Source organism: Echinops telfairi, unplaced genomic scaffold (genome assembly GCF_000313985.2).
Source record: "Echinops telfairi isolate 266 unplaced genomic scaffold, ASM31398v2 ScPeMD7_7457;HRSCAF=8495, whole genome shotgun sequence".
Taxonomy (NCBI): Eukaryota; Metazoa; Chordata; class Mammalia; order Afrosoricida; family Tenrecidae; genus Echinops; species Echinops telfairi.
This window is the reverse complement of record NW_022111357.1, coordinates 31,004,167-31,027,938: the sequence shown is the minus strand read 5'-3', so window position 1 is coordinate 31,027,938 and position 23,772 is coordinate 31,004,167.

Sequence of the window (23,772 nt, the reverse complement as noted above, 5' to 3'; positions counted from 1 at the left end):
AGAAGCCATCATTCCATTTCAGCAATAAATGAAGCTCAGAGTGGTATGAATTCCCCATTAAGCTGAGGTGGAGGGGAGAAGGGAAGAATCTTCTGGCACAATCAATTTATTTTAGTGTCCCAAATGTTCATCGCTACAGGAGCACGAGTGTTTGCAGCTGCCATTGTGGCCGGCCTCCTGTCATTGAGGGAAATGAATGGCGCTCTGCTGAGCCACCAACCTGTGCTGTCTCCACCAGAAGATCCATCAGGTCTCTCCAGAGTGGAATTGAAGCCACATTTGGATGTGTTGCGAATTAAACTTTTAATAGAAAAGTCTAGAAAGAGGCTTTGCCCATTCATTTTCCCGGGGGTTGCTTTTGAAGGGGGGAAATATTTGGGGCGTGGGGGCGTGCAGGTAAGGCGAGTTCCCCCCTTTGAATGCCTTCCTTTTTGGAACCGTGTGTGTGGCTTATTAAACCAGCCCAGTTGTTCTCTCCCCGCCTCCTTAGTTTACAAACTCTCCCTGGAAACTGCTTCCGTGATGTCACTCTTTCTCCTCGCTGACAAGTGGGGCATTTCAGATCTCTGCACAATATGGATGTGTAAGGAGTCATCTCCATGCCTGGTTTCTGAAGAAGAAATTGTGAAGTAGGGAAAGGTCTAGTGTAGACAACCTCCCTTCCAAAGGGGATGGGCCAGTGATGTGGCTCTTGAATCTGCTGGCTTTACTTTCAGACAGTACCTGAAGCAAAGGGTAAGCAAGGGCATATTAAAAGGAGCCAGGGTTATTATTATTCTTTTTTCTTGTTCCACAAAGAGAAGCAGGCATCTATTTAATATTTCGTGTACTCTTCTCCTGCACTAGGGTAAGGGCTGGGCTGCTAATCACAAGGTGCCTGGTTGGAGACTCACCAACCTCTCCATGGGAGAAAGATGAGGCTGTCTGCTCCCATAAAGATTTACGGTCTTGGAAACTCTATGGAGCCATTTTACTCTGTCCTATAGGGTTGAAGTGTACTTGATGGCAGTGGGTGTTTGGGTGGAGGTTCATTCTTATAAATAAATAAATAAATATAAATATATATATATATATATTTAAAAGAACAAGTATCATATTATTTACGTGGCTGTCTCATTCAAAAACCTTACTGCCAGTGAATCCACGACAGCTCCTAGTGACTCTGTGGGACAGAGAAGAACTGCCCTTAAAGGTTTCTGAGACTGTAACTATGTACAGGAATTAAACACTTCATCTTTGACTGGTAGCTTCAAACTGCTGGCCTTGTGGTAAGCAGGCCAATGTCTAATCTACTACAGCACCAGGGCTCCTCGTGTGATCTTAGAACTACTGAAAATGATAAACTAATATTAAATGCGGCTCAATGGCTGGGGGAAAAATGTTTTGTTTATACATGTAGAATCCCGTAATGACAGAATTGAGTAGTCATAGACCAATTTCTGCCAAGACACATAAAGCATCAAATGTCCAGCCTTCTCAAGCTGGCCAAGTACATGTGCTAGATGAAGCTCGATGGGAAGGCATCGTGTTGGAATTCTGTTCGTGTAGTCTTTGGAAAGCCCACAAGAATGGAGATGGGGGAACGTGCATTGGAAAACACCAATTGCTGTATCAGATAAACCTTGACAGCTCAGGCACTGAACCAGTGAGAGACAGATTTCACGTTGGCACAAAATTCCAAACAGATGCTCCTGAATTCTCGGGAGTTCAGAACAGTGGGTGGTCTTCCACCAGACCGTTAACAGCTCACTAGCCTGCTTTAAGCTGGGGGAAGGTGCAGAAGATAGCATGTCGGAGGTGTGGATGGATGGACTAGGACCAGTCATACATCACTAATACATACATACATCACTAATCAAACCCAAACCTAGATATGATTCTGACTCATGGCAACACCACGAGAATGACACAGCAGACTGCTTCCTGGGGGTTTCTTGGCTATCGTGCTTGTGGAGGCCGATTGCCTGACCTTTCCTCTTCAGTGGCCCTTGGCGGGTTTGAGCCATCAGCCTTCAGTTGATGTGGAGTTCAAATCATTTGGGCCACCCGCAGACCTGTATGTCATTTATGCCTACATGGAGTTGGTCAGCCCCATGTCACATGACTGTGATAACCATCCAGAAGGCGGGGCAATGCAATTCAACTGTGCACACAGGCGTGGGAGAAAATGGGTTTGGGAGTCTGCTAGCTCCGTTTCTGACACAGGAAGCAACATTCTTGACAACGAAGGAGGAGGAATTAGAACTGAAAAGGAGGAGCCAAGAGCTGGGTCAAGTTGCAGTGAAAGAGAACTTGAAATGGAAATGCCACCATTGTTGTGCAGCTGATGGGTGGCACCGCTTGCTGGCCCTTCACCCGCTTTAACGCTTTCCAAACTGAAATTTCCCATTTAATTGATTATAAACATTTTTTTAATGCAAAGTATACAGTGCAATGGTGAAAATAGAATTTTTGCGATGGCCAACATTGTTTGAACACATTATCCTATTGGTGAAATGCATATACCTAAATAAAATGCCATTTAAAGATACCTAATTATTACTCCAGGGACGTTATATATGTAATGACCTCTCAATGAAAGGTTCTCAGAATGAAAGTCCCACCCAGCCCCATTTTCCTCACGCTTGCTTAAAGGGAGGGCCAGGGAACAAGTGAAAGGCCCCCAACAAATGGATTGCCCCAGAGGCTACAGAGAAGGGCTCAAACAAAAGCCCCGGTGCGGGACTGGTGCAGCCCGGGCCGTGTTTCATCCCGTTCGATACAAGGTTGCCATGAACCACACCAACTCAACAGCACTTAACAACTGGGTCAAAGAGAATTTGCAAAGGTATTTTGAAAATTTGCAGAACATAAACGATAACTACTACAATGTTTTCTAGTTCACATCGTCAATGTTTTCTTTGTTTATTTTGTTTCTGCTTTTTGTGTTGTTTGGAAGGCACCCAAGGGCCTGCAGAAGGGAGACGGTGCTGCTGGGCTTACATTTTACCTGCAGGCTTGTTTCCAAGAGAGAGCACAGGAGAGCAATCCTTCTAGTTCTCCGAGTTTGGGATTCTTTGTAATCACCTCACCACGCAGTGGGGGGAAGGGCCTCTTGGGAAAACGCTGCCATCTCTTTGTGGGCTCTTGTGGGTAATTCTCCTCTAGGGATGTTCCAGGGACAGCTGTCGACTGTAGGGTGATTAGACACCCCTCCTTTCAGAGGAGCCATGGTGGCATAGTGGCTGCACATTGGGCTGCTGACAGCAAGGTCAGCGAGCAGCTTCAACCCACCAGCCACTCTGCGAGAGAAAGAGGGGACTTTCTACTCACAGGGGCAGATCTGCCCTGTCTTACAGGGTCACGGTGGGTCTGCATTGACTCGCCGGCAGTAGGTTTGCTTTGTTCGGTCGTCCTCATCTTAGCCAGGGCAGGCATCTTTAAAACAAGTCTTCTCTGGGTTTTGAGTAAAATTTGGTCCTTTACAAAATGACTCCTGCCATCCGTGCATAGGCTTTGTGTACCCTTTTTGTAGCCTACAGGTACTCTGGGTTGTCTCATTTCACTGGGCATTTGTTTTTCAGATTGGAATTGCCAAGGACGCCACAGCTTGTCTCCATGTGCCATGCTAGCTGGAGGCTTTCTATCCCCCTGAGCTGGACACTGTGCTTTTGGTATCTATCCCCCACCCCATTTTCTGCGATACGAATACTACAGGGAAACGTGTCATCACACATGAAGATTCCACATGGTTCTCCACAAAACTGTGGCGAGAGGCTCATTCAACTTGAGTGACCATTTTGATTTTAGCAAGTATTAGCAAATTCCTGACCTTCAGGCAGCTGAACCCATTTGACGGTGGTGGTGCTTCGGTGGCTGGAGTTGAAAGCTTAGACCTCCTCTGGGTACTTCTGATGGTGGCGTAGTGGTGACAAGTTAGCCTGTTAGCTGCAAGGTAGGCAGTTTGAAACCACCTCCCTCTCCGTGGGAGCAAGACAAGGCTTTCTACTCCCATAAAGAGTGCAGTCCTTGAAACCCACCGGAGCAGCTCTACCCTGTCCCCCAGAGTCCCTCTGAGTTGGACTGGACTGGATGGCCGTGCGTTTGTTTGTTAAGCTAAGAGTGCAGCCACAAGGCTCCTCAGAAGCCAGGATGGCACGGCTTCATTTCACTTACTCTGGGCGTGTTCTCACCAGTTCCTGGAACAGGACACCATGCTTGGTAAAGTCGAAGGGCCTCAGAAAAGAGGAAGACTCTTGATGAGACGGACCGACACGGTGGCTGCAACAATGGGCTCAAGTTTAACGGCAGTTGTGAGGGTGTCACAGGACTGGGTTTCATTTTGTTGTTCACAGGGTCCCCGTGAGGTGGATCCAGTGCCCTGGCGCCTGGCAACCACAGCCATCTTTGTGAGCCCTCCAAAGGTTGACCCAAATATCAGCCCTTTAAGTAAAATCCAGATCCCATGCTGCACGTGTCGGACTCTACCTATGCTCATTTTCACCGGTTGGATTCTGTCTTTAATTCAAATTTTAATATTTGGATCTTTATGGAATTTTTTCCACGAATCTTGAAATTTTAGAATATTGTATTAGCATGTTACTCATCTTTCTTGCTGAAATTCTGACCTGCCTTACCTTTTGCACCTGAAGGGAGTGCCTCCCTTACCTACCCCAGCCTCCCCCCACAACCTCTTACCCTAGTGCCCCACTCCAGCCCCTGGGATCTAGATTTAAACCCAGGACCCATATCACGTTGGAAGAGTGTGTGTGTGTGTGTGTGTGTGTGTGTGTGTGTGTGTGTGTGTGTGTAATCAGTGGTTCTCAACCTTCCTAATGCCCCGGCCCTTTCATACAGGTCCTCATGTTGTGCTGACCCCCAACTGTAAAATTATTTTCGTTGCTGCTTCATCACTCATTTCGCTACTGTTCTGAATCGGGCAACCCCTGTGAAAAGGCCGTTCAACCCCCAAAGGGGTTGCAACCCACAGGTTAAGAACCGCTGCAATAGATAGATGATAGATAGGGAGATAGATGGGTAGATATCCTTTTTATTGTGATGTGGGCGAAGGTTTACAGAACCCGTGGGTTTTGCCTTCCCCAATCCACGCACATGGCTTCTCCCCACTTCTTCCTTGAGTTTCCCGCTCCCATCCACTCCTCTTCTCTCTTCCTCACTGCCTTCTGAGCTGTGTCCCTGGCTCTAAGGGGTGTTCCCTCCCGGGTATTGTTGTTCCCTCCATCGGCCTGTGCAGCGTTACTAGGTTACATTCCGGTGCGTAGAGAACCAGGTTGAACTTTTACAATCGCCTCTCTCAGTGGGTAGAACCCGGGCTCCGCAGGGTCTTCAGAGGCTGGTTTGGGGGGAGAAAGGTGGTTGCTGGGCATTGTGTTCTGAGGTACCTATGTGTAGACTCCAACCTCCAACCTCTGGGTCAGCAGCTTCCTGCATTTTCACCATTTGCACCAATCCAGGGCTCCTCCACGTGTCCAGGGACACCCTTGTTCCTGGGAAGAAGCCCCTCGGTGCTCAGATCACTGGGCAAGAATTACCCTCAGAAGCTACCCATGCCGAGAGGACTGCAGGAGACTGGTGAAGGGCTGCCTCTCACAGGTGGTCTAGCTAAGGGGCTTAGGAAGGACCTGGGGTCCAGCCTGCTGAGAGAAGCTAATGGAGGCATTAGAACGTGCTTTGAAGCTTTAGAAGTAAGCTGCTCTCGCCTTCTGATGCAAACGCTTGACAAAGGTTCCTCCTGAGGCCCGTGCCCCCTCCCATCCCTTAGAGAGATCTTTATGAGAGCCCGGTGCTCTACTCGCTCTGGCTTTGATCTTTTTGAGTCTAATTATGGACTAAAGAGTGTCCATGCTGTTTGTGCTGACATAATGCCAAAGCAAAGGAGGATTATCTGCTGGACCTGCAGTGATACTATGATACTCGCCTCCCCTGGCACGGAGGAGACAAAGGGCACCGGTGAGCTGAAGGTGGTAACTGGATGCAGTATGCTGGCTGGCTAGATTCAGAAATCACGTCCTCGTTGTTTTAATTCCGATGTGCTTCTCCAGTAAACATACGCGTGCTTGGTCAGAGCTAAAGGCCGCGTGAAGAATAGCTACTAGGGAATCATTAATTGAGGTCATTTGCAGAACAATACGTAAGAACTACCTATTTATTCATTCATTCACCTGTTCATCCAAATCTGTCCTTGTTGTCAGTCACTGTCAAGTCGGCTCTGACACCTGGTGACCTGACGCGTGACAGAACAAAAAGTCGCCGAGCTCTGCAGGGTCTGCAGCATCCTGGGTGCGTGAGCCCACTGTTGCAACTAGTGTTTCCTGGGTGCCTTCTAACCTGGGGATACATCTTTCAGGACTATGCTGGCAGTATTCTGCTGTGACCCAGAAGGTTCCATTGCCTGGCTTATAGAAGTAGACTGGCAGACCTTTGTTCCTAGTCTGGTTCCGCCTGGAAACAGCCCAAACCGGGTCACCATAAAGTTGTTCTACGGGCGCAGCTCCCATCATCATTGCAGTATCCGAGTCAGCTCAGGACAACAAGTGACAGAAGGGCGGTGGGTCTATGAGCCATCGAGTATTTACCAGGTGCCAGGCTCTGTGCCTGTCTCAGAGTCAGACAGCTGCTGGTTTCTCTCCTCAGAGAGTCGGAAGCAGGGATGGAACAGGCAGACATTAAACAAATAAAACAGCCATGTTGTGATTACCAATCACAGTGGGTACAAAGGAAGAGCAGAGGGCTCTGGGGACATCCTGAGCGTCTGCAGGCTGCCAAGCAAGCTACATGTCTCTTCTCATTCTCGGTGCAATGCCATGATGTGGCTATAAAGTTCTATACTTATGGATGAGAACATGAGGGTTCATATCAGTTCAACAATGTGCCCTGGGTCCCCCACAGCTTGGTAGACGTTGATGTTAGGTGCCTGGCAGGACACTGTGACCCTATAGGGAAGAGAAGAATTGCCACTGAGGGCTTCCAAGATAGAAGTCGAGGCAGGTTGATAGCCTAGTGACCTTCCAGGCTGCTTCTCCAGGGAGTGGTCAGTTATATCCCATTTCCCCTCATCTTTTGAGATTCTAAACCCAAACCAAACCAGTTTCATGGAATTTTTTTTCCTGATTCTTAATAATTGCCCCATGTATGTCAGAATAGAACCTTACTCCTAACACTTTTTTTGGGGGAAGTAGATTGCTATGTCTTTCTTCCAAGGTGCCCCTGGCACCTTCCAACCACCGATCTAACCCTTGACCACTTGTGCTCCCCAGGGAGACCTTCTGTTCAGCAGTGGAACTAACCCTTAACCATGTGAGTATCCCAGGGAGACCTTTGTGATTCCACCACCACTGGCCTGAGTCAATTGTGACTTATAATGATCCTAGAAAGGGTTTCCAAGGCTTTGTAAATTGTTACAGGAGCAGCATCTTTCTCTCACAGAACGTCCGGTGGGTTTGACCCTCCAACCTTGCGGTTGGTTTGGTCAGCAATACAGTGCTTATTCAACAGTGCCACCAAGGCTCCTTTGAGATCCTAAGAGCTTAGTCAGTAATATTCCTGCCCCCTTGCTTTTAACTTTGGAGTCCTGATGAGAATGGGAATCTAGCAGGTGGACGACAATATGCCCCCCTTTGAGCAAAGCTGTTTGGAGACCCTGGCTTTGCCTTGTGACTAGAACGATCAGTTCCCTCTCTGCTGTGCTCCCCAGCACCCCATCTCTGCCTAATGCTAGACCTCAGGTTGACCAACCAGGGAAAGTTGGCTCTACAGGGCAGGTTCAGGATCTCTGTCCCATCACAGCGAGGGAGGAGCCCATCCTAAGCTCTTGCCGGCTTGTCTAGACCATCTCCTCCCTGTTGAGAAACAGATCACTGGCTATCACCACCAGTTAGGTGACCCGCTGCCCCTTTTGTGTGATGCGTCAAGAGGCGGGAGGTAAGAAACATAGGAACTAGGGAGGTGTTTTTCCCAACAGACACCCGTCTCTCCCTTATTTGATTAAATCAACCGCTGTGCCTTTGAGTCAGCTGTAACTTTCGGAAAACTCTGCCTGTAGTTCACAGTGACTTTTGACATTCACTTATATTTACTTCTATAGAGATAAGGTTGGTAATAAATTAAGGGACAAACATCCATTTAAACAAGCAGGTGATTACCATAGATAATTGTACTGCAAGTGTGATCCTAATAAATCCACTACTCTTATCTCCAGACATTGACCCACGTTCCATTTGCTATAGACAGCTTAATATCAAGATAACAGTGCAGGTACCCAGAGTTGGTAATTGCAATTGTAAGTATGCACCTGGCTACTCGTACCCAGGCAGTGGTGGGTTCTGGACAAATGCTTTTTCCTTAGTGCCCAAAGACACAGCGGGGGACAACATCAGTGTGAGGCCAGACCTCCTATTGGTACCCGGGAGGGCTGCCCTTTCTGGTGAGCAACTATGGCTTTCAGGGCCTGGGGTTGTAGGTGACCAGTTCCTGGGTTAAAGAGCTCAGGGGTGCAATGGTTGCCAACTGAAAGGTCGGGTCAAACCCATCAGCCATTCTGCAGTAGCAGTCGGTTTCTGCTGAGACGTCAGTCTTGGAGACCCTCTGGGTCAGTTCTACTCCGTTTTCTAGGGTTGCTATGAGCTGAAACCCACTCAGCAGCAACAGGTTTTGTTTTGTGTTAACTCTTAGGTGTGATGTCTCCCTCTGATGTGACTCCACCTTCTTCCCTGGCTCTCATCATGCTTTCAGCAAGCGTTTGCTTATGCCTGCTCTGGGCCAAGCCGTGGTGCTGGTTCCTATAGCTGAGTGAGGGGGAAATGACCAAAGTCCTGCAATGGGCAGCGAGCTCTGCCACGGGAGGGTGAGGACAGGCTGATGTTCGTTTACAGAAAGCACCCATGGACTTCAATCTGATTGGATCCTTTGGAGTTTTTACTTATGTGAAAAACAAACTCACCTCTTTTAAAAAAATGATGTTAAAAAATGGATGATCTGCTCGCACCATCAGTGCACGGGAGAACTTTGGGGGTCCGTGGCATTCTGGAGCTGGCTCGCGTAGGCTTGCGAGAGCTGAGCATTAAATATTCAGGAACTTTGCCAGTGGCTAAATAATGAGTCGCTTGAAATTGGCCAGGGTGGGAATATTTACAACACGGAAATGTGCAAACCAGGGCTTTCTTCCTCTCCCTGTGAAGGCAGGTTTACTACCTCACCATCCATGGCATCTAGATTTGTTGTGTCTTCTAGTTGACTTCTACTTCCAACCCTACAGCACAGGGAAGAACTGCTATATGGGTGCCCTGGGCTGTGCTTTATACAGGAGCCAAGAGTGCCCTTTCACCAAAACACGAGCAGGAAACACCATTCCTACCGTATCCCTGCTGCTAGGGGCAGGAGGGGCGGGGAATCCGTTTCAATTCAGGAGGAGAGCTGCCCCAAAAGATTCCCTCGGCAGAGATCGTAGAAGGCCCGGTGACACCATAGCTAAGCTCTTGGCTGCTGTCTGCAAGGCTGGCAGTTCGAAGCCTCCACTGACTCTCTGGGAGAAAAGACTTGGTGCTCTGCTCCCATAAATATTACAGCCTCAGAGCGCACGCATCCCCTACCCCGCCCCTGGGATGGTGCCACTCTGCCCTATAGGGTTAATATGAGTTGGAATCAGCTGGAAGCAGATCTCCAAGTCTTTCCTCCTAAAGAGCTCCTGGTAGGTTTGAACAGATAACCTTCCGGTTAGCAAGCTAGCAGCAGAGTGTCTGACTATTGGGTCCTCAGGGATCCTTCTAGGGCCTATATATCCAGGTTTTGATGCTGCTCAGTGCCTTTGAGTCTATTGCAACTCATGGCGACTCCCAGTGTGCAGACGGGGACCATTCCATAGGGGTTTCGGGCTGTAACTTCTTCAGAATTCGACCACCAGACCTCTCTTCCAAGCTACCTCGGGGCGCAGCTGAACCACCAGTCTTTTAGTCTGTAGGCACTGCTTAACCATTCATGTCTCACTATAGGGCTGTCCAGTTTTAGACGCAAAGTTAGCGGTGACAGTGATGACTTGTTTCACACAAGGATTCCTCCAGGATGCTTTTAGATAATAACTGCCACACGGGTTAAAAATGACACCTGCCGCGTAGGACCGAAAGGCACACTCCACTTTCCCAAACATGCTTATATTTTGTAAAGCAGAGTGCACTTGGGTACATTTGTACTTAACCACCTTTCCTTGGGAAGATTTCCTTATATGTAAATGTTTCTTATTGATTTAAAGGCTATTTGCGTGGGTTAGTTCTTAAGTAGATATAGAAAAACATTTATGTTTCCACAGCACTTGTATCTTCTTTTCTTCGAACATATCAAGTACATATTCTTTAATTTCTCCTGCACCTCAGTTGCTGGCATGATATCATTGCTGGCACAAGCAGGAACCCTCATCAGTGACACTAATATATTTATTCCAATGCCCTTCACCTACTACCTTCTCCAACCCTACCAGGAAAAGAGAGCCACGAGTCAGAGGGACACAAGGGGAGTTTGCCATGGTGGTAGGAAATGCAATGATGAGGATGATGGTGGTGATGTGATTTTGAATATATCAGGGCAATGTTGATAATCAAGACAGGTAGGTTTTTTTAATATAGAATAAATGCAGCAGAGATCAATAATCGCCAAATTTTAAGGTTAGAGCAAGATCAATCAACCAGTAAACATAATTAACATCTTGCATAGGATTATTATGATTACTAGCTTTTTGTTTTGCAAAGTGGCACGTATTTGTCACAATGGAAAAAAGGACAGTAACATGCACACTATTGACGACACACGTTCACAGGGTGAACCATGCAGAAGGTTATCTCGAGCAGTAGTACAAATGGTCCCCATGGGATTTCAAAACCCCACAGTTCGTTGATCATAGATACATGGTATGAGTCACAAAGACATGTGTCAGAACACATTGTGTTCATTTTGAAAGGTGGACATGCAATTCTATATTAGATGGTCAGGGAAGGCTTCTTTTAAATATAAGAATGTGAACCCTGTTGTTGAGTTGCTTCCATTCAGCGACTCTGCACATTAGCAGGAAACACTGCCCAGCCCTCTGCTTTCCTCACATCATTGCCGTTGAGCCTGTTGATGCAGCCGCCATGTCAATCGAGCTCCTTGATGAACTTCCTTTCTTTTTTTTTTGCTGACCCTCAAGGGTGATATCGTTTTCCAAGGACCAGCCTCTCCTGATAACATGTCTAAAGTCCGTGAGATAACGTCTTGCCACCCTTGCTCCTAAGGAGCATTTTGGCTGTACGTTTCCAAGACAGATCTGTTTGTTCTTTGGCCAGTCCACGGTGCTTCCCATGGTCTTCACCAGCACCGTCATTCAAATGCATCGGGTTGTCTTTGGTCTTCAGTGTCCACCTTTCAATGCCTGCGAGGTGATTGGAGACACCATGGCCTGGACCAGGTGCCCTTTAGTCCCTCATGTATGTCCTGGAATACTGGTAGCAGTGCTGCTTGACTGGCCCTTGGGGGGGGGGGGTGGATGTGAGAAAAAACAAAGAGCAAATGGAAAGGTGAAAATGGTCATTTACTAAGAGAATGAAGATTGTAGCATGAGCAGATTGAGAGCGGAAAATCAGGAGTTTGGGTGAATATGCTAGCTTCAAGTGCCTATTAAACACTGAAGGGATGTGAGTTTGAATTCCATTTTGGGAATCAGCCTAAATTGGTGCGTAACACCATGAAACTGGGTGAGCTTATCAGGGCTGTAAATGCAGGTGAGGAAAGAATGGTCTAAGGACCTTCGTCTAGGCTGCATCCCCACCACAGGACCTTCGCACTTTTTGCATCTTTGATCGCAACATTATGTTTCCAAATAATTGCATACTTTGGTCTCTCAATTCTTTTATTTAAAAAATATTAATTGGGAGTTAATACATATATCATATCATTTCATAGTTCAATCAGGTCAAACAGAATTGTACAATTGCTACCACAATCAATGTGTTAGGCCAGGGGGACTAGATAAACAAATTGAGAGGTACTCCCTATGTGTGTAAGAGAGATAGATAGCTTTATATCATAGAACACTTGTATTTTGAGAAAATATCCCAGCCCAGTCTGGATCAAATCCATAATTCTGGTATTAGCCCATATGTCCGTTACTAGTCCATAAAATCCTCTTTAGACTCACACAACACATGCAATGATGTGGAATGTAGGAAGATCACAGGACGGTGGGTAGAAAGTCTTGTTGACCCAGTGGCAGTAGGAGCATCTCAAGCTGACAGGAGAATATGTAACTATGGCAGACCACCACTTGTCAAGTTGACACTTTTATGCAGCTCTTTAGTCATACATAATTTTTGAAACAGCGATAATAATAAAATCATATTTGTGCCTAACAGGATAAAACTAAAATGCAAAATGTGTCAGCCTCATTTAAACATAATATTCTATAGGTGAACAAAACCACAATAGTTTATGCTTAACAATTGCAGTTATGTGAATGCCTATACCATAATCCTATAACCCTATCAATATATTACTCATCTAAGAACATTTGTAGGCCAGCCACTTCATGTCTTTATCTGCCCAATTTGGGGCATCCAATTTCTATCCTGCCCACTTACATTAACCCAGTGTGAGGACACAATCATATTCTTTGCTGTGAAGAATCTTCATTCCGGTTGAAACCTGTGAGTCCACACCCATGAGGAAAGTCAAATCAGGACAGGCCGTCGAAAAAGTCAGCAGCAATATGCCCCAGTTCACAGGCTCAACTATCTTATCTACATCTGGAGTGGTGCTTGTCAACTCAATGTGGGCCACCACACTTGACCTCTCCAGGGTACCCATTGGCCACCTTAATGTTTGACCATGAGCCCCTTCACAAATTCTCAACAACCCTACTCCCCTTATGCTAGGTCATGGACTTCAAACCAGTTGAACCGCTGTCATTTTCTCCGCTAGTCCCTGTGAACCAGGTCCACAGGTGTCAGTGGCCAGACTCAACCCTTATCTTTATTGCTGCCTTTCTCCCACTTCCACTCAACAAATGGAGCCAGGTGGGCACCTAGCAAGCATTTCAGGCCGCCCGCAGGCTCCCTTTAACGTTCAGTCCTAGAGAGGAGAGTTTTCATGCTTCCGATTCTTTCGGCTTCATGCACAAACAACTAATTCCAAATTCAGACAGCCAAGGGGTTCCTTTTTCCCCCTTGCCAGGCAAGAAGCCAGGCAAGCTTCTTCGAATGCAAATGTCCTGAGCATTCCCCAGCCCTGAGTAGTCAGAGCCTTCTCGGCAGGAGTGTCCTGCATTTAAAGATGCAAATTGATGGATGAAACACTGAGCTTACAAACTACTTATACTTCCCAATGATTATTTCTATCAATTATTATATCAATAACAATCAGCAAAAGAAAACAGTATAAACCTAGTAGAGTCAGATTCTACACTCAGTCTTAAAACAGTCAAGTTCCCTTGGCTATCTTATCTTCATCCTTATCTAAACTATTCCACTGATACCAAATATGGCTTTTGGCTCTGACTGCATCAAGCCAGGGCCTTCTGTCAGCCATTTTGATCATCTGTCAGCCATTTGGACTAAGCAGCATGGCCTCAGAAAAGTTCAAGGGGTGATTTTGGCCCCGTAGCTCAAAATGTACATTTATCACATTCATTGTTGCCATTTCAAACATGATTAACCAAAGACAACTTGTAGGAAAACCTTCACTTCCCATGTCGTTTCCAGCAAAGAATCAAGTAAACAGTGTGGCCTCATCGGACCTCCAGCTAGTCAAATAAAAACTACCTTAGGCCGGGGTTCGGCCAGGCTTTCCTTTTCCTTTTTCTTGTTTTTTTTTTTTGTTCCCCCCTTCCCAGGTTCCCTTATTTTTTTCGGCCGGTTTGCTTGGGGAACCAATTCCGGGGTTCTTTGATTTTTTTTCGGCCGGGGTTTTTTTTCCTGGGGCATTTTTTTTTTGGGAAATTTTGCGGGCCCGGTTGGGTTCAGTTCCTTATTTTTGTTTTTGGCCCTTTTTTTTCCATTCCAATTGCTTAATTTCTTTTTCGGCCCCCGTTACCCCTTTGCATTGTTTTGGAGTTTGGGAGGTTCCCGGGTTGTTGGTTGGAATTCTTGTGGCTCCAGTGGCGGTAGCAGCATCTCAAAGCTGGCACAAGTCTCCAAAGGCTCCTCAGCTCTCTGAGTGTCTCTACAGCTGTTCATCTCCGTTGCATCTCCAAACGAGGTCATCAAGCTGTGACCTGATTGACAGGCTAGACTCCACCCCTTCACTCTTAATACCCTCAGGTTGACAGGAAAGTATGTAACTACCACAATCAATTTCCAAACATTCTTTTTCTTCCTAGATTCCGGTGACATGTTTCCCTTTTATGAGTGCCACCACACACACACACACACACACACACACACACACACACACGCGCGCGCGCAGTACCCTCCACCCCCCAAACCCTTATTCTACTTGCTGTCCCTATAGGTCCATCAATCCTGAGTTTCATATTCCAAAACAGAAAGCCATGTAACACAACTTTGTGAGGGTGACCTCCAAGGACATAACTCCTCTGAGACACACCCTAATATAAACAAATGAAAATGGAGAAAATGTTGAAAACCGGATCAGCGTGCATCAGAGGTTCACCCCTTGGCAGAATCCTTCCCAGAATGCTGATCTGGAAAGGAGCTTCCTTCTCTCTCGCTGCACCTCCTTCTGCCTGTTTTTCCCCAGAGTGTATATTATGACCTGATATGATTACATATGTGTATCATACTTACTTGTGTATTGTCAGTCTACCTCATTTCAAGGCAACCTCACATAATGGCAGCTTTGTTGTTCTTATGCGCCGTCCTAGATCAGCATATGAAAGTCTCTGAAATAGTGTAGTCAGTCAGCATTTTTCGAACTAATGAATAAAGAAATCTTCAGGTAATCCTCAAGTCCAACCCAATCATCAAATTCAACCCTCTTAGTCTACTCCTTCCAAAAAATACTTATTGTTGTTGTTTTACCTGCTGTTGGGTTGGCCCCTAACTCACAGCAATCTCATGCAATTCCAGATAAACTACTCCCTGGTCCTACATCATCCCCATGAACAAAATGATGAGAGCAATGATAGTCCACTGTGTGAAGTCTTCAAGGTCTGAATACATGGAGAGGTCCCAGGATTGGATTATATAGGGTGGAGGAAATTTCTCTTGTAAGTGGAAGAGAAGGGGTAGGTATGCATACATGGGGTTCGCCAATGGCTCCACATATGATTCATAGGGTTTTCATTGGCTGCCTATCAAGACTAGGTCACCGTGTCTTTCTTCTCGGTCTGTCTTAGTCTGGAAACACCACTAAACCTGTTCAGCCCCCTAGTAGCATCATGCCTCTGATGACAAGTGGGAGCTAACTGCATTGGTCAAGAATCTAATCCCAGTCACACTTAGGGAGAACAATCATCTCACCATGGAACCTCCTCTTCCCCCTCAATGTTCACTCACCAAACCAAACAAAACCAAACCACATTCATTGCTACTGAGTCAATTGCATCTCATTGTGACCCTATAGTACAGAAGAGAACTTCCCCATTCAGCTTTCTGGCTGCAAATGTCTACCAGAGTAGAAAGCCTCATCTTTCTACCACAGAGAGCTGGTGGGTTCAAAGTACTGATCTTGCCAAGAGTAGTCCAAAGAATAACCCACCACACACACCAGGGCTCCTTCAATGCTTACGAGACATGAATGAAAGTATCAAAAGGTATGATTTTTGCTTCTTCCTTTTTTTTACTTCCCTTCTCACATGATATTTGTAGAAATTCCCACACTCACTAAAGAGGAAGAGGGAGAGGAGGTAGTTCTAACGTCTGGACAATGCATTCATACTGATAATGAGTAATGATGCATAGAGGGAGCCGTGGTGGTGCAGGGTGTATGCTTTGGGCTCTAATTGCATGGCCCACAGTTAGAAACAAGCAGCCGCTCCTCAGGAGAAAGATGGGGCTTTCTACTGCCGGAACAGTTACAGTCAGAGACTCACAGTGGCGATAACTATGAGTTGCATTGACTCGATGGCGGTGAGAATAATAATGCATATAATACCGATAAGGATTTATCAATTTATTCCTTGGGCATTGATTACAAGCACATATGTAGATCATATACTAGGACCTATGCTAAACACTACTAAAACCAGTTGGATAAGATGCAGCCCCTACCTGTCAGAACTAAGGGATGAGAACAAGTAATTAAAAACACAGGTAAGATAAGAGGCTGTGCTGAAGTTGGAAAAGCTCAGTAAGTCAAAAGGAAAAGCAAGCTGTCATTGGGTTAAGGGACAGTTGAGGTACAGAAAGAGATGTGCCTGGGTTTCTTTTATAAGTCTTTCAGCAATCTCTCCGGTTGCTATTTTAAGTATTCTTGGACTACTGCACATTAAGCACTCATCAGTAAAATCATCTCCTGGGGTGAAAGTCTTGAAACAGACAAAGGTTGGGTTTGGAGTGACAACGCCCTTCAGAAAATGATTATGCTAATCCGCTCTCTGCCATCCATTCAGGGGTCGGGCGAAGGGGAAAGAATTAGAGATGTACAGTTCTTGCTTTCTTTTCCTTTTTCATCCTGGGCAGCAGACTCCTCCGAGTATGAGAGGAATCATTTTGTCAAAATGATCACATCATTGATCATTGGATTCTTCCCTGGTGAAGAATTTAGAAAGGATGTGGGACGGACCGAATCTTCTATGTCTTAGTTTGACATTCCTTAAATGCCCCCATTTATCCTCACAACCAAGTCTTCTCATTTCTGCTGCGATTCTGGAGCCAGAGCTTCAGTGGTTCTCGCATTAGAGGGGATTTTAATACTTTAAGCTCCATTTGTGTGGCTTTAAATACTTGCACAAAGATTGGGTCTTTTTCATCACGATTTTGCCCTGGAAGTGGAGAAACCTACTGTGAGTCTGGGGCTTTGGCTTTGTCGAGGCGGTATTATCTTTATATTCCAGGCAAAGTGGGGGATCTAAACTTTGGAGGAAATGGAAGCGCATAGAGTAACATTCAAGGTCATTGAATGGGTAATTAGTAAGGCTCTATTTGAACCAAAGCCTAAAAGGAGCCCTGTTGGTGTGGTGGGTTCCATGTTGGGCTGTTAACCCCGAGGGTGTCAGTTCAAATGCACCAGCTGGTTTGTGGGAGAAAGATGAGTTGTCTGCCTTTGTAAAGATTTACGGTCTGGGATCCCTTTGGCTTCAATTTAACTCCATCGTCTAAGGATGAATTGGAGTCGATTCTATGCCATTGGCTTTTGCTTTGTTTTCTTTCTAATAGACTCCATCTCATCCTAGCGCCATCCTGACTCCTTGGAGATGGATCATACTTGCCCACACTCAAGACGAAGCCAGAAGTCAGCCAGTGCAGGCTTCCTCCTCGCAGAGAAAGGGTTGTGTAGCGTCTGAAATGACATTTCATTTATTTCCAACTAGATTACAAAAACAATTTTTGTCACTTGTACTTCTTATTACACCCACAATATTCAAATGTATAAAAATCCTGGTAGACTGTGGCAGTGGAAACAGGATTTTTAACTCTCCTCAGTTTCCCCCAAAACTTACAAAGGAAAAAGAGAAAAAAACCAAAAGCAAAATATGATCAGCAAATAATATATCATCATCCCAAAGCCATAAAATATTGATTCAGGAGGACAATAATTAATAGCAACAAAGACTTGTGTGATACTGGAAACAATGTAGGAAACTGAAGTAAGAAACAAGACAACTGATATACCAGAGAAATCTAAAATTCCTAGCAAGCTGTTGTTATTGTCATTGAGTAGTTCTGTGTACAATAGAATAAAACACTTGACTCGTCTCGTGCCATCCACATAACCATGACTGTGTTTGGACCCTTTGTGGCAGCCATGGTGTCTAGCCACCTCCTTGATCACTCATTGGCATTGAGTCAATTCCTATTCATAGTGGCCTGAGAGGACAGGGTTAGAAATGTTCATGTGAGTTTCCGAGATTGTAACTCTTAGAATAGAAAGAAGAGGAAGCCACCTCTTTCTCCCAGTCTCCTTGATGATATTTCTCTTCTCCGGCTGATTCCTTTACCAGGTATCATGTCCCTCTCCAGGGCCTGGTCCCTGCTGATAACAAGCCCAAAGTACAAGAGGGGAAGCCTCACCATCCTTGCTTCTAAGGAAGACAAGCAAAAACGATGCAGCAACCATATAGAAAGATATTCCAAAGACTTTTAGCAAGGGGACAGAACAAACGCTAAATAAACTATAATTTGAAAGAATTTTCTTTGGAGACTCACAGGGACACTTCTACTCTGCCCTATAGGGTTTCTATGAGTCAGCATTGGCTCCATGGTAATGGAAGTGATTCTCCAGGGGGATGATTGATAATGTTCTAAAACATAAAATGACAATCATGTCTTTAAGGTGAACCAAAGACATATATAAGCCATAGATGCATGGATGGATTTGGGATTTGCACTTAACTCCACCCCCAATCTAAGAACAATTAGTTCTCATGGCATGGCCTTGCTTGCTGCTCACCCTTCTGAAGAGATCACTGAAAATATGTGTGCTATAGGAAAGTGTGGTGAATAAAATAGATGCTACCTGGATCTCAGAAGGAATAGCATCTAGAGTCTTAAAATTTGTTTTCAAACAAGCAGCCATTTAAGTAAGATGTCATCTAAGAGCATATGGAAGAAAAGAAGTACACCAGCTTGTGTGATCCAAGGATTGTAAATAATATTATCTAAATCTAAAGGAGGGAATGGTATCAGAGCTTAAATTGTGAACACATGACTTACAGAAGGCTATGGATGACAGTGGAACTCAAAATCCATTTTCAGGGTCCCCACATGGAGAAAGACTCTGGTGAAGACTCATCTCTATGAGTCTCCGTGAACAATAGGCTGAAACATAGCCCAGTCCTGCACCATTGTTATTGTTATATTTGAGTCCATTGGTGTCCCACTGGGTCAATCCATCTTGGTGGGGGTCTTCCTTCTCCATGCATTGGTCTCTCCTGATGGCATGTCCAAAGCCCATGGGGCAAAGTCTCACCATCCTTACTTGTATGTGCAGCATGACTGTATTTATTCCAAGACAGACCTGCCTGTTCCTTTGTCAGTCCATGGTGGTCCTTTTAGAACTGTAATTCAAATCCATTGATTCTTCTCTGGTCTTCCTTATTCAATGTCCAACTCTCATATGTATATGACCTGATTTTTTTTTAATGCCTCACTGCGATTGAGTCGGTGCCAACTCATAGCAACCCTATAGGCCATGATAGAATGCCCCTGTGAGTTTCTGAGACTGTAACTCTTTACCAGAGTAGGGAGCCCCATCTTTTTCCAGAGGAGCAGTGGGGGATTTCAAACTGCTGACTTTTGGATCACCGTCTAATGCAGTGGTTCTCAACCTTCCTAATGCCGCGACCCTTTAATACAGTTTCTCATGTTATGGTGACCCCCAACCCAACCATAAAATTATTTTTGTTGCTACTTCATAACTGTTATTTTGCTACTATTATGAATTGGGCAAACCCTGTGAAAGGGTCATTGGACCCCCAAAGGAGTTGTGACCCACAGGTTGCGAACCGCTGGTCTAATGAATAACCACTATGTCACTAGGGCGCCTATATATGATCTGATAGTAAAAATGAAATATATATTTATGTGTAGAAGCTAAACTAAGTGAGAGTTCTAAAAGAAAGGGTGGTTTATGGGAGTAAGTAAAAATGTGTTGCTGCAAAATCATAGAAAGCTTTATTCAACAAAAATATCCAAATGTGACACTGTTGTGTTTCAGCATACTCTATCTACGTTTACACACTTTCAAATGAAGAGTTTCCAGATCACTGACCTTCCCCAAGAAAGCTTTGCCTTTATGTCACCCCACATCAAAATGTCAGTTCTGGCATCTTTGAGAGGCTTAAATAATGTTCCTTTAAATGGTTCTTGAGTTTGGGGAACAAAATGAAGTGTGAAGGGGCAGGATTGGAGCTATAGGGTGAACAGGGTAGACTTTCCAAATAAATTCATGGAGGTCAGCTCTGGCTATCCTCAAAGAATAAGCAGGTGCATTGTCTGATGGGGAAAAGATTCTTAGTGAAAATTTCCATGCTTTTTCTCACCAATGTAATTTTCAGTTTTTCTTAAAACTTCTTCGCCCACAATCACCCTCATATCTCAAGCAACTTGAACCAGATTGCCTCTTCAAAGTTCCCCAAACTCAGTCACCTTAACTTTCTGAGATGATCTGTCTTTGTCTTGAATTCACTGGCCCTGAAAACCTCTTGTAAGCTGCTTTTTTGGTTGGACTGTAGCACCTTAACAAGACAAAGACATTTCTGAGAAAACTACCACCATTCACTGTGGAGATATCGTGAAACACACTTCGCTAATAACAAACACATGCATATATGAGAGGTTTCCAAAATTTAATGGAAAAATTCCATTATTTTTAAATTCTAATTTTTCATGAAAATGTTTAAGTCTCGTGGTAAGAGCTGGAATCATAGTAGTGGTACTTTTTGGCCTAACTTCATAAGAGTGTCAGTGTGTTCTCAAAATGTGAATATAGAACAGCTATAATAATAGGAGAATATAATTTTAAACACTATTCACGAATCATAATTATGATATATTTAACTGAATTTTTTTTATGTGAGATAAAATGCCTGATCAATGATGTGATAGTCTACTTCTATCATCCCTTGTGTTCCCAAGAATCAGGATTTGGGGGGTGGAAGAAAGAAGATATACACGTTAGGTAAAATAGGTCAAGTGAAAACCCGGTGGCACCATGTTGGAATTAGAATCATGTATCTTAGGACTTCACACTTACATTCACTAAAATGACTTAGAAATAATAACTAACAGAAGTAGTTCTGAGCATTCCTTGCACACAGACCTTGCAATGCTATTTTCCACTCAGAGAAACCAAAGATTCTTGGAAAAGAAGATGATTCTAGATTCAGACAGAATAATCTGTCATTTCAGTTAATAAGAAAAGAAAACTCTTGGATTCGTGTCAAAAGGATACAGGAGTTAGCTTGAAGAGGTTTCCACTAGCCCAACATCAAGCAATATGTGTTCAATCAAGCTAATAATTGCAATAGATATAAACCCAATAAATTTGTTCAAAACCATGAGTTTCAGGGTTTTTAAAAATGCTATGCTTAGACATAAAAAAAAATTAATAAAGTATCAAGGGTTCATGAGGGAGGGAGGGTGGAGGAGGGAGAGGGGAAAAATGAGGAGCTGATACCAAGGGTTCAAATAGAAAGAGAATGTTTTGAAAATGATGATGGCAACAAATGTGTTTGACACAATGGGTGGATGGATGGAATGTAATAAGAGCTGTACATGCCCCCAGTAAAATGTTATACTTGGAGGATAATATTCATTAGTCTAAAAACTAGTAAGTAATGGGAAAGGAATTAATTTACCAAGTATCTGATAAGTGGTAATTCCTTGTTGAGAAATAGTCCAACTAATAAATGAAGGTGTAACAACTGAATGAGAGCATTACTATTTGCAACTCTAATTCATTAATTAATAGATCTAAACATCACATATCACTAGCTTTTTTAGCATCACAAAAAAGACAGTCATATATCAGAGGACTCTGGCGGAAGAACACAACACCATAGTAGTCTCACCCAAAATTAAAACAAATGGTCAGTCTCACAGATCCACAGAGACATATGCAGGCATCAAGATTCAGATAATGGGAAAATGGACAGGGAAAGGAGCTTGGCTTCTTCATCAAATAAATTGCACGTGGGGCGGAGGGGGGGGGGCATGTGAAGAGACAGACAGAGAACTTCTTTATTAAAATGTTCTTCAAAGACATTGAAAACTACAGGCACCATGAGAGTGTTTCTGGATATATACAATAAACCCTGCAAATGCTGGGACTTGCAGAAGGCAGCAACTTGTCATTGAAGAGAATCACCAGTATTTTCCACGAAAATGAGCGATAGAAACGTCAAAGATAGAAACCCTGTCAAAGATGGAAAACTTGTGAGAACCAAGAAATAGAAGTAGTCCTGTCGAGTGCCACCTCCCACTGGTTTCACTGTAGTTGGGCGATAAAGGGTGACTCAGGAGCGACCCTTATGAAACTGAAGATAGTGGTCATTCTTGAGAAGGTGGGGTGCTGTGATTGGGATTAGGATGGTCGCCCAGAGGGCTCCTGGAATGTCTGGAAAATTCTATTGACTAGGTTCATGCTTTCAAAGCAATGGCCGTATAAAAATTCATTGACCTATCTCTTCGCCTTTTCTGTATCTGCATTCTATTTCATAATTAACATTTAAAAAATCAATACCCTTGACCTTCTATTAATCTCTCCAGTGGCTTTTGTGTAATCTTGTACAGAGCCACATCACACCCAGGAGGCAGACCTGTAAATAAATAGGTCTTTATTAGTTTATTCTACAAGTATTTCTTGAACAACGGATTCTTGTAGCATTGGAGAAGCAGGGGACCCCAAGTGAGGCAATTATAGGACAAAAGGAACGCTTATAGGTGCTCTGCAAAGTATTAGGAGAGTGCAGAGGAGGGGAAATTGCTTTCTCCTTGGGAGATTAGCAAAGTGTAGGAATATGTTTCTGGTTGCAAGATTAGCAAGAACTTAACCAGGGCAATAGCATTTCAACGGAATCTTATAAGATAGATAATAACATGCTATTAAAATCATATATTAATATGTAAAGGAGATTTAGAACCTTCTGCCTCAATAACCACTTACCCTTAACCCTTGTATTTTGGTATCTCTCACTCAGCTTAACTGACACTCAATTGCTTAAAGGTTACTGGTTATCTCCTAATTAGTTTTCCTTGGTCCTTGCCCTCTATAAGCTCTGCCAAATCCACTGTTGTTATTTCATGCATTCTTCTCACAGCCCTTTCTTTCAAGGCTTCTGAGCATTACGTACCCTTCCTTCCCTCCTTCCTCTCTAGCTCTCCTATTATTGCTCCTTAGCTACTCTCCCACCTCTCAGGTACGGATTCTTTCTCCTCTCCACTCTCTTGGCTTAGCCTCATTTGTTAGCCTGTCTTCTATTAGCATCAAAATAGCTCAGACTCTCACCCTGTGGTGGTCTCAGAGTTGTTCTTATGTCTCATTGCTTATCATCTTTTTCTGGATACCCATCTGGCACCTCACAACGGACATGCCCATGGCTTCATTTATCCTTATAGCAGAGTAAGATTCAATAGTGTCTGTGTACCATGTTGTGTTTGCCTATTCATCTATTGATGAACATTTGGGATGTTTCCACCTTTTGAGTATTGTGAATAATGTTGCAATAAACACGGCGTAGATGTAACTGTTTGTGTTGCTTCTTTCTGGTCTCTTGGGTATATACCTAGGAGTGGAATTACTGAGTCATGATTAATGCAATTAGTTTTACTGAATTGCAAATATGAGCAAAGAGAAACTGGCAAATAGTGCATATTCTGTTTTTACAACAATAGAAATGAAAAACTTCTTGAGAGTCTTAAAAATTGACATCCAATTTGATGCTTGACTTCTTCCTGGTTTTGACTTAATTTTTGACTCAGACTTAGCCACACCATGGAACTCTTTGCTATTGTACATATGGGCCCGTTCTATTTCTCCTGATGAAAATTACTTATTTATTTTTGGAATGTCATGTTGCCACAGTTTCTTCCTATCTTTAAGAATTAAGATCTGGGGAGCAAATGAATGGGGAAGAAGAGAGAGTGGAGCACATTCTGGCCCACCAGCCATGGAGGGCGGTATCCCTGCTCTGAA